The sequence below is a fragment of the Colletes latitarsis genome, unplaced genomic scaffold (assembly GCF_051014445.1).
Source record: "Colletes latitarsis isolate SP2378_abdomen unplaced genomic scaffold, iyColLati1 scaffold0045, whole genome shotgun sequence".
Taxonomy (NCBI): Eukaryota; Metazoa; Arthropoda; class Insecta; order Hymenoptera; family Colletidae; genus Colletes; species Colletes latitarsis.
Window position 1 is genome coordinate 177,501 of NW_027488395.1, and position 15,000 is coordinate 192,500.

The following is a 15,000-nucleotide window of genomic DNA, read 5'->3' on the forward strand; positions in this document are numbered from 1 at the left end:
CTTCTTTCAACATCAAATTTTAGTCTTTCGTTCGAAAGACTTGAGAGCCACCTCTTCCTCTCTTGTGTTATAATATTATATATGTATAGAGAGGGTACCACCAAAAACCCTCTCCTTCGTTTAGTTTCTTTCACTTTTCCGAGAGCTCCCCAAACTCTCGTTTATTTAATTTAATTTCATTTTTCGAGAGAGCGACCACCAACTAACTCTCTTATATTTGCTTTTTCTCGACAGAGCCACCACCAACTAACTCTCTTATATTTGCTTTTTCTCGACAGAGTCACCACCAACTCTCTCTCGTTTATATTTGCTTTTTCTCGACAGAGAAACCACCAACTCTCTCGTTTATATTTGCTTTTTCTCGACAGAGTCACCACCAAACTCTCTCGTTTCGTATTTTACTTCACAACAGAACATTATTGTATAATGGTATCCCACAACGACAAAGTACGTAGAGCTGCGCTCATGCTGAACATCTCGGGCACTTATTCACGCTGGGCATCGATCGTGGAAGCACGTATTGCCAGGCCCGAAGACTAAGCATTCATGCTGGACAAAAACGAGAAAGCGCGTATGTGCTGGTCGAGAAAGCACGTATTCGGCGCCGTACTGTTATGTCGAGGTCAGACACCTGTATTTCATTCTTTGCTCACTTTCCAGAGTACGAACCGTAGTTCCATACAATTTTTGCCTTTTAAGCTACGCTCCGTAGAGTGTAGTGCCAGTTTATGGTTTTCACAAAATTTTCAATCGCTCGGACTGAAGAGTTGATGCTCGGATAGTACGAGTATACATATTTTAAACGTATACAAGTCACCAACGTCACTCGAGACGCTTATACCACTTCAAGAGCCATTCGGTCAAAGACACCGACTCGTGGCAATGCAGTGTGGAGAAAGTCTGGAACGAGCACGATACAGAACAGTCAGGATGAAATCCCGAGGAGCGACGACTGCTTCTCAACCGAGGTCGAAGAATAGCCGTACGCTCGACGCTGCCCCGACCGACTCGACCGGACCGTCGCTTCTCTTATAGGTACCGAGGCGCCCGCCGGAACGCCGGCGACGCACGGGCTTACGCACGGCCGCTTATGGGGGGAACCGCGCGACCCAACCGCCCGCCCGAACGGCCTGTTATAACTTAGAGCGAAAACCAACACCTGTAATTTCCTTAATAATTGAGCTAGGGCAAAAAAAAAAAACGCTATCTTGTAGGAAAAAAGCAGGGGAACACGATGCCGTCGTTAAAAATATAGATTGCCGTGCTCGTTTTCGAGAAAAAAATGAAAAAATGGTCAAAATCGTCGCAGAACAAAAACTCGACACGCTATCTTGTAGGCAAAAATTAGACGAATTCAAAACCGTAGTTAAAAATATCGGTCGTCGCGCTAGTTTTCGAGAAAAAAACAAAAACGTTCAAAAAATTCGAGATAAAAAAAAAAAAACCAGCCTACCAGATAGAAAAAATTACACTGAACAAATATCATATAGGTCAAAATATGTGTTAGCGTACTAGTTTTCGAGATATAGACGAAAAACCGTCGCCGCCGATCGGTACGTCGGTCGATGCGAAAGCACCGCGCGACCGAGCGCCCGCCTAAAAGACCAGTTCGAACATACCGAAAAATCAAGAAACCGTAACTTCCTTAATAATTGAGCTAGGACAAAAAATCGACACGCTATCTTGCAGGAAAAAATCCGGGGAACACGATGGCGTCGTCAAAAGTGCAGGTCGTCGAGCTCGTTTTCGAGAAAAAAAAAAAAAAATTCTCAAAATTCGACAAAAAAATAAAACGATCAGTGGACCGTGTAGAGAATATAAAACTGCATAAGAATCGTATAGACGAAAATTGGCGTTCACGTGCTCGTTTTTGTGGAAAAAATTAAAAAAGCTCTCAAACTTCGAGATAAAAAAAAAAAAAACCATCTACCAGGTAGCCAACGGTAAACGGTACAAGTATCGTACGGGCGAAAATGAGCGTTACCGTGCTCGTTTTCGAGTTATTGACGAAAAACAGCCTGGAGCGATCGCTCCGGCGGTCGACGCGCGAAAGTTTCTAAGTCCGCTCTGCTCCGAAACACCGCTCCGGCGTCAAAAATCGTCGTAGGACAAAAAATAGACACGCTATCTTGCAGGAAAAAATCCGGGGAACACGATGGCGTCGTCAAAAGTGCAGGTCGTCGAGCTAGTTTTCGAGAAAAAAAAAAAAAAATTCTCAAAACTCGACAAAAAAATAAAACGATCAGTGGACCGTGTAGAGAATCTAAAACTGCATAAGAATCGTATAGACCAAAATTGGCGTTCACGTGCTCGTTTTTGAGAAAAAAGTTAAAAAAGCTCTCAAAATTCGAGATAAAAAAAAAACAAACCATCTGCCAGGTAGCCAACGGTAAACGGTACAAGTATCGTACGGGCGAAAACGAGCGTTACCGTGCTCGTTTTCGAGTTATTGACGAAAAACAGCCTGGAGCGATCGGTCCGGCGGTCGACGCGCGAAAGTTTCTAAGTCCGCTCTGCTCCGAATCATCGCTCCGGCGTCAAAAATCGTCGTAGGACAAAAAATCGCCACCCTATCTTGCAGGAAAAAATCCGGGGAACACGATGGCGTCGTCAAAAGTGCAGGTCGTCGAGCTCGTTTTCGAAAAAAAAAAAAAAAATTCTCAAAATTCGACAAAAAAATAAAACGAACAGTGGACCGTGTAGAGAATATAAAACTGCATAAGAATCGTATAGACGAAAATTGGCGTTCACGTGCTCGTTTTTGTGGAAAAAATTAAAAAAGCTCTCAAACTTCGAGATAAAAAAAAAAAGAACCATCTACCAGGTAGCCAACGGTAAACGGTACAAGTATCGTACGGGCGAAAATGAGCGTTACCGTGCTCGTTTTCGAGTTATTGACGAAAAACAGCCTGGAGCGATCGCTCCGGCGGTCGACGCGCTAAAGTTTCTAAGTCCGCTCTGCTCCGAACCACCGCTCCGGCGTCAAAAATCGTCGTAGGACAAAAAATAGACACGCTATCTTGCAGGAAAAAATCCGGGGAACACGATGGCGTCGTCAAAAGTGCAGGTCGTCGAGCTCGTTTTCGAGAAAAAAAAAAAAAAATTCTCAAAATTCGACAAAAAAATAAAACGATCAGTGGACCGTGTAGACAATATAAAACTGCATAAGAATCGTATAGACGAAAATTGGCGTTCACGTGCTCGTTTTTGTGGAAAAAATTAAAAAAGCTCTCAAACTTCGAGATAAAAAAAAAAAAAACCGTCTACCAGGTAGCCAACGGTAAACGGTACAAGTATCGTACGGGCGAAAATGAGCGTTACCGTGCTCGTTTTCGAGTTATTGACGAAAAACAGCCTGGAGCGATCGCTCCGGCGGTCGACGCGCGAAAGTTTCTAAGTCCGCTCTGCTCCGAAACACCGCTCCGGCGTCAAAAATCGTCGTAGGACAAAAAATAGACACGCTATCTTGCAGGAAAAAATCCGGGGAACACGATGGCGTCGTCAAAAGTGCAGGTCGTCGAGCTAGTTTTCGAGAAAAAAAAAAAAAAATTCTCAAAACTCGACAAAAAAATAAAACGATCAGTGGACCGTGTAGAGAATCTAAAACTGCATAAGAATCGTATAGACCAAAATTGGCGTTCACGTGCTCGTTTTTGAGAAAAAAGTTAAAAAAGCTCTCAAAATTCGAGATAAAAAAAAAACAAACCATCTGCCAGGTAGCCAACGGTAAACGGTACAAGTATCGTACGGGCGAAAACGAGCGTTACCGTGCTCGTTTTCGAGTTATTGACGAAAAACAGCCTGGAGCGATCGGTCCGGCGGTCGACGCGCGAAAGTTTCTAAGTCCGCTCTGCTCCGAATCATCGCTCCGGCGTCAAAAATCGTCGTAGGACAAAAAATCGCCACCCTATCTTGCAGGAAAAAATCCGGGGAACACGATGGCGTCGTCAAAAGTGCAGGTCGTCGAGCTCGTTTTCGAAAAAAAAAAAAAAAATTCTCAAAATTCGACAAAAAAATAAAACGAACAGTGGACCGTGTAGAGAATATAAAACTGCATAAGAATCGTATAGACGAAAATTGGCGTTCACGTGCTCGTTTTTGTGGAAAAAATTAAAAAAGCTCTCAAACTTCGAGATAAAAAAAAAAAGAACCATCTACCAGGTAGCCAACGGTAAACGGTACAAGTATCGTACGGGCGAAAATGAGCGTTACCGTGCTCGTTTTCGAGTTATTGACGAAAAACAGCCTGGAGCGATCGCTCCGGCGGTCGACGCGCTAAAGTTTCTAAGTCCGCTCTGCTCCGAAACACCGCTCCGGCGTCAAAAATCGTCGTAGGACAAAAAATAGACACGCTATCTTGCAGGAAAAAATCCGGGGAACACGATGGCGTCGTCAAAAGTGCAGGTCGTCGAGCTCGTTTTCGAGAAAAAAAAAAAAAAATTCTCAAAATTCGACAAAAAAATAAAACGATCAGTGGACCGTGTAGACAATATAAAACTGCATAAGAATCGTATAGACGAAAATTGGCGTTCACGTGCTCGTTTTTGTGGAAAAAATTAAAAAAGCTCTCAAACTTCGAGATAAAAAAAAAAAAAACCGTCTACCAGGTAGCCAACGGTAAACGGTACAAGTATCGTACGGGCGAAAATGAGCGTTACCGTGCTCGTTTTCGAGTTATTGACGAAAAACAGCCTGGAGCGATCGCTCCGGCGGTCGACGCGCGAAAGTTTCTAAGTCCGCTCTGCTCCGAAACACCGCTCCGGCGTCAAAAATCGTCGTAGGACAAAAAATAGACACGCTATCTTGCAGGAAAAAATCCGGGGAACACGATGGCGTCGTCAAAAGTGCAGGTCGTCGAGCTAGTTTTCGAGAAAAAAAAAAAAAAATTCTCAAAACTCGACAAAAAAATAAAACGATCAGTGGACCGTGTAGAGAATCTAAAACTGCATAAGAATCGTATAGACCAAAATTGGCGTTCACGTGCTCGTTTTTGAGAAAAAAGTTAAAAAAGCTCTCAAAATTCGAGATAAAAAAAAAACAAACCATCTGCCAGGTAGCCAACGGTAAACGGTACAAGTATCGTACGGGCGAAAACGAGCGTTACCGTGCTCGTTTTCGAGTTATTGACGAAAAACAGCCTGGAGCGATCGGTCCGGCGGTCGACGCGCGAAAGTTTCTAAGTCCGCTCTGCTCCGAATCATCGCTCCGGCGTCAAAAATCGTCGTAGGACAAAAAATCGCCACCCTATCTTGCAGGAAAAAATCCGGGGAACACGATGGCGTCGTCAAAAGTGCAGGTCGTCGAGCTCGTTTTCGAAAAAAAAAAAAAAAATTCTCAAAATTCGACAAAAAAATAAAACGAACAGTGGACCGTGTAGAGAATATAAAACTGCATAAGAATCGTATAGACGAAAATTGGCGTTCACGTGCTCGTTTTTGTGGAAAAAATTAAAAAAGCTCTCAAACTTCGAGATAAAAAAAAAAAGAACCATCTACCAGGTAGCCAACGGTAAACGGTACAAGTATCGTACGGGCGAAAATGAGCGTTACCGTGCTCGTTTTCGAGTTATTGACGAAAAACAGCCTGGAGCGATCGCTCCGGCGGTCGACGCGCTAAAGTTTCTAAGTCCGCTCTGCTCCGAAACACCGCTCCGGCGTCAAAAATCGTCGTAGGACAAAAAATAGACACGCTATCTTGCAGGAAAAAATCCGGGGAACACGATGGCGTCGTCAAAAGTGCAGGTCGTCGAGCTCGTTTTCGAGAAAAAAAAAAAAAAATTCTCAAAATTCGACAAAAAAATAAAACGATCAGTGGACCGTGTAGACAATATAAAACTGCATAAGAATCGTATAGACGAAAATTGGCGTTCACGTGCTCGTTTTTGTGGAAAAAATTAAAAAAGCTCTCAAACTTCGAGATAAAAAAAAAAAAAACCGTCTACCAGGTAGCCAACGGTAAACGGTACAAGTATCGTACGGGCGAAAACGAGCGTTACCGTGCTCGTTTTCGAGTTATTGACGAAAAACAGCCTGGAGCGATCGGTCCGGCGGTCGACGCGCGAAAGTTTCTAAGTCCGCTCTGCTCCGAATCATCGCTCCGGCGTCAAAAATCGTCGTAGGACAAAAAATCGCCACCCTATCTTGCAGGAAAAAATCCGGGGAACACGATGGCGTCGTCAAAAGTGCAGGTCGTCGAGCTCGTTTTCGAGAAAAAAAAAAAAAAATTCTCAAAATTCGACAAAAAAATAAAACGATCACTGGACCGTGTAGAGAATATAAAACTGCATAAGAATCGTATAGACGAAAATTGGCGTTCACGTGCTCGTTTTTGTTGAAAAAATTAAAAAAGCTCTCAAACTTCGAGATAAAAAAAAAAAAAACCATCTACCAGGTAGCCAACGGTAAACGGTACAAGTATCGTACGGGCGAAAATGAGCGTTACCGTGCTCGTTTTCGAGTTATTGACGAAAAACAGCCTGGAGCGATCGCTCCGGCGGTCGACGCGCGAAAGTTTCTAAGTCCGCTCTGCTCCGAAACACCGCTCCGGCGTCAAAAATCGTCGTAGGACAAAAAATCGCCACCCTATCTTGCAGGAAAAAATCCGGGGAACACGATGGCGTCGTCAAAAGTGCAGGTCGTCGAGCTCGTTTTCGAGAAAAAAAAAAAAAAATTCTCAAAATTCGACAAAAAAATAAAACGATCATTGGACCGTGTAGAGAATCTAAAACTGCATAAGAATCGTACAGACGAAAATTGGCGTTCACGTGCTCGTTTTTGTGGAAAAAATTAAAAAAGCTCTCAAACTTCGAGATAAAAAAAAAAAAAACCATCTACCAGGTAGCCAACGGTAAACGGTACAAGTATCGTACGGGCGAAAACGAGCGTTACCGTGCTCGTTTTCGAGTTATTGACGAAAAACAGCCTGGAGCGATCGGTCCGGCGGTCGACGCGCGAAAGTTTCTAAGTCCGCTCTGCTCCGAATCATCGCTCCGGCGTCAAAAATCGTCGTAGGACAAAAAATAGACACGCTATCTTGCAGGAAAAAATCCGGGGAACACGATGGCGTCGTCAAAAGTGCAGGTCGTCGAGCTCGTTTTCGAGAAAAAAAAAAAAAAATTCTCAAAATTCGACAAAAAAATAAAACGATCAGTGGACCGTGTAGAGAATATAAAACTGCATAAGAATCGTATAGACGAAAATTGGCGTTCACGTGCTCGTTTTTGTGGAAAAAATTAAAAAAGCTCTCAAACTTCGAGATAAAAAAAAAAAAAACCATCTACCAGGTAGCCAACGGTAAACGGTACAAGTATCGTACGGGCGAAAATGAGCGTTACCGTGCTCGTTTTCGAGTTATTGACGAAAAACAGCCTGGAGCGATCGCTCCGGCGGTCGACGCGCGAAAGTTTTCAAGTCCGCTCTGCTCCGAAACACCGCTCCGGCGTCAAAAATCGTCGTAGGACAAAAAATAGACACGCTATCTTGCAGGAAAATATCCGGGGAACACGATGGCGTCGTCAAAAGTGCAGGTCGTCGAGCTCGTTTTCGAGAAAAAAAAAAAAAAATTCTCAAAATTCGACAAAAAAATAAAACGATCATTGGACCGTGTAGAGAATCTAAAACTGCATAAGAATCGTATAGACCAAAATTGGCCTTAACGTGCTGGTTTTCGAGTTATTGACGATAAGCCGGTATATATATGTCCGAGATAAAAAAAAAGATAGGGACAGTGGGAATCTCCTATACTATCACGGGCGTGTATTCTCCTACTAGTTTGATGGTTGTTGTTGCATAAACCAGCGACTGTTTGGCCCGCCGTTTAACCGCGCGGTTTAAAATTGCAACACAATGTTGGTGTCGCTCCGGGGTGAAAAAATGGAAAAACGACATACTTTACGCATAGGGGCGGCTGATCTTAACATATTTTGTCATGTCACCACCCCAGTGACTCTAAGACGGATTTTGCCGTCGCACGTTTTTTTATTAAAAAGTTATTAGTATATAAAAGATTTCGTTAAGCAAAAAGACACGAATATGGGAGTAGGACAAAAAATCGCCAGCCTATCTTGCAGGAAAAAATCCGGGGAACACGATGGCGTCGTCAAAAGTGCAGGTCGTCGAGCTAGTTTTCGAGAAAAAAAAAAAAAAATTCTCAAAACTCGACAAAAAAATAAAACGATCAGTGGACCGTGTAGAGAATCTAAAACTGCATAAGAATCGTATAGACCAAAATTGGCGTTCACGTGCTCGTTTTTGAGAAAAAAGTTAAAAAAGCTCTCAAAATTCGAGATAAAAAAAAAACAAACCATCTGCCAGGTAGCCAACGGTAAACGGTACAAGTATCGTACGGGCGAAAACGAGCGTTACCGTGCTCGTTTTCGAGTTATTGACGAAAAACAGCCTGGAGCGATCGGTCCGGCGGTCGACGCGCGAAAGTTTCTAAGTCCGCTCTGCTCCGAATCATCGCTCCGGCGTCAAAAATCGTCGTAGGACAAAAAATCGCCACCCTATCTTGCAGGAAAAAATCCGGGGAACACGATGGCGTCGTCAAAAGTGCAGGTCGTCGAGCTCGTTTTCGAGAAAAAAAAAAAAAAATTCTCAAAATTCGACAAAAAAATAAAACGAACAGTGGACCGTGTAGAGAATATAAAACTGCATAAGAATCGTATAGACGAAAATTGGCGTTCACGTGCTCGTTTTTGTGGAAAAAATTAAAAAAGCTCTCAAACTTCGAGATAAAAAAAAAAAGAACCATCTACCAGGTAGCCAACGGTAAACGGTACAAGTATCGTACGGGCGAAAATGAGCGTTACCGTGCTCGTTTTCGAGTTATTGACGAAAAACAGCCTGGAGCGATCGCTCCGGCGGTCGACGCGCTAAAGTTTCTAAGTCCGCTCTGCTCCGAAACACCGCTCCGGCGTCAAAAATCGTCGTAGGACAAAAAATAGACACGCTATCTTGCAGGAAAAAATCCGGGGAACACGATGGCGTCGTCAAAAGTGCAGGTCGTCGAGCTCGTTTTCGAGAAAAAAAAAAAAAAATTCTCAAAATTCGACAAAAAAATAAAACGATCAGTGGACCGTGTAGACAATATAAAACTGCATAAGAATCGTATAGACGAAAATTGGCGTTCACGTGCTCGTTTTTGTGGAAAAAATTAAAAAAGCTCTCAAACTTCGAGATAAAAAAAAAAAAAACCGTCTACCAGGTAGCCAACGGTAAACGGTACAAGTATCGTACGGGCGAAAACGAGCGTTACCGTGCTCGTTTTCGAGTTATTGACGAAAAACAGCCTGGAGCGATCGGTCCGGCGGTCGACGCGCGAAAGTTTCTAAGTCCGCTCTGCTCCGAATCATCGCTCCGGCGTCAAAAATCGTCGTAGGACAAAAAATCGCCACCCTATCTTGCAGGAAAAAATCCGGGGAACACGATGGCGTCGTCAAAAGTGCAGGTCGTCGAGCTCGTTTTCGAGAAAAAAAAAAAAAAATTCTCAAAATTCGACAAAAAAATAAAACGATCAGTGGACCGTGTAGAGAATATAAAACTGCATAAGAATCGTATAGACGAAAATTGGCGTTCACGTGCTCGTTTTTGTTGAAAAAATTAAAAAAGCTCTCAAACTTCGAGATAAAAAAAAAAAAAACCATCTACCAGGTAGCCAACGGTAAACGGTACAAGTATCGTACGGGCGAAAATGAGCGTTACCGTGCTCGTTTTCGAGTTATTGACGAAAAACAGCCTGGAGCGATCGCTCCGGCGGTCGACGCGCGAAAGTTTCTAAGTCCGCTCTGCTCCGAATCATCGCTCCGGCGTCAAAAATCGTCGTAGGACAAAAAATAGACACGCTATCTTGCAGGAAAAAATCCGGGGAACACGATGGCGTCGTCAAAAGTGCAGGTCGTCGAGCTCGTTTTCGAGAAAAAAAAAAAAAAATTCTGAAAATTCGACAAAAAAATAAAACGATCAGTGGACCGTGTAGAGAATATAAAACTGCATAAGAATCGTATAGACGAAAATTGGCGTTCACGTGCTCGTTTTTGTGGAAAAAATTAAAAAAGCTCTCAAACTTCGAGATAAAAAAAAAAAAAACCATCTACCAGGTAGCCAACGGTAAACGGTACAAGTATCATACGGGCGAAAATGAGCGTTACCGTGCTCGTTTTCGAGTTATTGACGAAAAACAGCCTGGAGCGATCGCTCCGGCGGTCGACGCGCGAAAGTTTCTAAGTCCGCTCTGCTCCGAAACACCGCTCCGGCGTCAAAAATCGTCGTAGGACAAAAAATAGACACGCTATCTTGCAGGAAAAAATCCGGGGAACACGATGGCGTCGTCAAAAGTGCAGGTCGTCGAGCTCGTTTTCGAGAAAAAAAAAAAAAAATTCTCAAAATTCGACAAAAAAATAAAACGATCACTGGACCGTGTAGAGAATATAAAACTGCATAAGAATCGTATAGACGAAAATTGGCGTTCACGTGCTCGTTTTTGAGAAAAAAGTTAAAAAAGCTCTCAAAATTCGAGATAAAAAAAAAACAAACCATCTGCCAGGTAGCCAACGGTAAACGGTACAAGTATCGTACGGGCGAAAACGAGCGTTACCGTGCTCGTTTTCGAGTTATTGACGAAAAACAGCCTGGAGCGATCGGTCCGGCGGTCGACGCGCGAAAGTTTCTAAGTCCGCTCTGCTCCGAATCATCGCTCCGGCGTCAAAAATCGTCGTAGGACAAAAAATCGCCACCCTATCTTGCAGGAAAAAATCCGGGGAACACGATGGCGTCGTCAAAAGTGCAGGTCGTCGAGCTCGTTTTCGAGAAAAAAAAAAAAAAATTCTCAAAATTCGACAAAAAAATAAAACGATCATTGGACCGTGTAGAGAATCTAAAACTGCATAAGAATCGTATAGACCAAAATTGGCCTTAACGTGCTGGTTTTCGAGTTATTGACGATAAGCCGGTATATATATGTCCGAGATAAAAAAAAAGATAGGGACAGTGGGAATCTCCTATACTATCACGGGCGTGTATTCTCCTACTAGTTTGATGGTTGCTGTTGCATAAACCACCGACTGTTTGGCCCGCCGTTTAACCGCGCAGTTTAAAATTGCAACACAATGTTGGTGTCGCTCCGGATCGAAAAAATGGAAAAACGACATACTTTACGCATAGGGGCGGCTGATCTTAACATATTTTGTCAATGTCATCTTCCCAGTGACCCTAGGAAGGAGTTTGCCGTTGCACGTTTTCCTATTAAAAAGTAATTAGTGTACAAAAATTTTCGTGAAGCAAAAAACAAGAATGTGAAAGTACGTTCCATGAGCATTACGGTGAATAAAACAGAAATTAAAAATTCCCGAGGGGTTGAACAGCATCATATTGAATTCGTTTTGCTGACTGGGGTCTGCGCCCCCCAGACCCCCGCTACACTAGCCCAGACCAAACCCACTTTGTAATAGTGGTATCATATTAAATTGAACAGCATCGTACTTAATTCGTTTTGCTGAATGGGGGGCTGCGCCCCCCAAACCCCCGCTACACTAGCCCAGACCTAACCCATTTTGTAATAGCGGTATCAAATTAAATTGAACAGCATCGTACTAAATTCGTTTTGCTGACTGGGGGGCTGCGCCCCCCAGACCCCCGCAACACTAGCCCGGACCTAACCCACTTTGTAATAGCGGTATCATATTAAATTGAACAGCATCGTACTAAATTCGTTTTGCTGAATGGGGGGCTGCGCCCCCCAAACCCCCGCTACACTAGCCCAGACCTAACCCATTTTGTAATAGCGGTATCAAATTAAATTGAACAGCATCATATTGAATTCGTTTTGCTGACTGGGGTCTGCGCCCCCCAGACCCCCGCTACAATAGCCCAGACCTAACCCACTTTGTAATAGTGGTATCATATTAAATTGAACAGCATCGTACTTAATTCGTTTTGCTGAATGGGGGGCTGCGCCCCCCAAACCCCCGCTACACTAGCCCAGACCTAACCCATTTTGTAATAGCGGTATCAAATTAAATTGAACAGCATCGTACTAAATTCGTTTTGCTGACAGGGGTCTGCGCCCCCCAGACCCCCGCTACACTAGCCCAGACCTAACCCCCTTTGTAATAGCGGTATCATATTAAATTGAACAGCATCATATTGAATTCGTTTTGCTGACTGGGGTCTGCGCGCCCCAGACCCCCGCAACACTAGCCCGGACCTAACCCACTTTGTAATAGCGGTATCACATTAAATTGAACAGCATCGTACTAAATTCGTTTTGCTGAATGGGGGGCTGCGCCCCCCAAACCCCCGCTACACTAGCCCAGACCTAACCCATTTTGTAATAGCGGTATCAAACTAAATTGAACAGCATCATATTGAATTCGTTTTGCCGACTGGGGTCTGCGCCCCCCAGACCCCCGCTACAATAGCCCAGACCTAACCCACTTTGTAATAGTGGTATCATATTAAATTGAACAGCATCGTACTTAATTCGTTTTGCTGAATGGGGGGCTGCGCCCCCCAAACCCCCGCTACACTAGCCCAGACCTAACCCATTTTGTAATAGCGGTATCAAATTAAATTGAACAGCATCGTACTAAATTCGTTTTGCTGACAGGGGTCTGCGCCCCCCAGACCCCCGCTACACTAGCCCAGACCTAACCCCCTTTGTAATAGCGGTATCATATTAAATTGAACAGCATCATGTTGAATTCGTTTTGCTGACTGGGGTCTGCGCGCCCCAGACCCCCGCAACACTAGCCCGGACCTAACCCACTTTGTAATAGCGGTATCATATTAAATTGAACAGCATCGTACTAAATTCGTTTTGCTGAATGGGGGGCTGCGCCCCCCAAACCCCCGCTACACTAGCCCAGACCTAACCCATTTTGTAATAGCGGTATCAAATTAAATTGAACAGCATCATATTGAATTCGTTTTGCTGACTGGGGTCTGCGCCCCCCAGACCCCCGCTACACTAGCCCAGACCTAACCCACTTTGTAATAGTGGTATCATATTAAATTGAACAGCATCGTACATAATTCGTTTTGCTGAATGGGGGGCTGCGCCCCCCAAACCCCCGCTACACTAGCCCAGACCTAACCCATTTTGTAATAGCTGTATCAAATTAAATTGAACAGCATCATATTGAATTCGTTTTGCTGACAGGGGTCTGCGCCCCCCAGACCCCCGCTACACTAGCCCAGACCTAACCCACTTTGTAATAGTGGTATCATATTAAATTGAACAGCATCGTACATAATTCGTTTTGCTGAATGGGGGGCTGCGCCCCCCAAACCCCCGCTACACTAGCCCAGACCTAACCCATTTTGTAATAGCGGTATCAAATTAAATTGAACAGCATCGTACTAAATTCGTTTTGCTGACAGGGGTCTGCGCCCCCCAAACCCCCGCTACACTAGCCCAGACCTAACCCATTTTGTAATAGCGGTATCAAATTAAATTGAACAGCATCATATTGAATTCGTTTTGCTGACTGGGGTCTGCGCCCCCCAAACCCCCGCTACACCAGCCCAGACCTAACCCATTTTGTAATAGCGGTATCAAATTAAATTGAGCAGCATCATATTGAATTCGTTTTGCTGACAGGGGTCTGCGCCCCCCAGTCCCCCGCTACACTAGCCCAGACCTAACCCCCTTTGTAATAGCGGTATCATATTAAATTGAACAGCATCATATTGAATTCGTTTTGCTGACTGGGGTCTGCGCGCCCCAAACCCCCGCAACACTGGCCCAGACCTAGCCCATTTTGTAATGACTGTATTGGAACTGCGTTAGGGCTAGTTTAGAATTGGTTAGGTGAAGTAATGCGGAGAGCAGTTTCGCCTGCGTCCCGGGATGCTTGTTGGCATGAGTGGTGTCTGAATGAGTAAAGACGGATGAGACACTTGTGGGGTATGGTGAGTCAGATTCTCAAACTACCCATATATTCTTCTGAGGCATGGGTGCCTATCCAAGGATCTCCTTCGGTATCTAAAACAGAAATAAAAAAAAAAAAACAAAAAAAAAAAAAAAAAATGAATATGGACTGTGTTAGGACTGAATTGGATAAGGTCTGGGTTACGTCTCGGTTAGGTCTGAGTTAGGACTGGTTTAAGACTGGGTTAGGACTGGGTTAGGACTGGGTTAGGACTGGGTTAGGTCTGGGTTAGGTCTGGGTTATTTCTGGGTTAGGTCTGGGTTAGGTCTGGGTTAGGTCTGGGTTAGGTCTGGGTTAGGACTGGATTAGGTCTGGGTTAGGACTGGGTTAGTACTGGGTTAGGACTGGGTTAGGTCTGGGTTAGGTCTGGGTTATTTCTGGGTTAGGTCTGGGTTAGGTCTGGGTTAGGTCTGGGTTAGGGCTGGGTTAGGTCTGGGTTAGGTCTGGGTCAGGTCTGGGGTATTTCTGGGTTAGGACTGGGTTAGGTCTGGGTTAGGTCTGGGTTATTTCTGGGTTAGGTCTGGGTTAGGTCTGGGTTAGGTCTGGGTTAGGTCTGGGTTAGGTCTGGGTTAGGTCTGGGTTAGGACTGGGTTAGTACTGGGTTAGGACTGGGTTAGGTCTGGGTTAGGTCTGGGTTATTTCTGGGTTAGGTCTGGGTTAGGTCTGGGTTAGGTCTGGGTTAGGATTGGGTTAGGTCTGGTTTAGGACTGGGTTAGGTCTAGGTTAGGACTGGGTTAGGTCTGGGTTAGGTCTGGGTTAGGACTGGGTTAGGTCTGGGTTAGGACTGGGTTAGTACTGGGTTAGGACTGGGTTAGGTCTGGGTTAGGTCTGGGTTATTTCTGGGTTAGGTCTGGGTTAGGTCTGGGTTAGGTCTGGGTTAGGGCTGGGTTAGGTCTGGGTTAGGTCTGGGTCAGGTCTGGGGTATTTCTGGGTTAGGACTGGGTTAGGTCTGGGTTAGGTCTGGGTTATTTCTGGGTTAGGTCTGGGTTAGGTCTGGGTTAGGTCTGGGTTAGGTCTGGGTTAGGTCTGGGTTAGGTCTGGGTTAGGACTGGGTTAGTACTGGGTTAGGACTG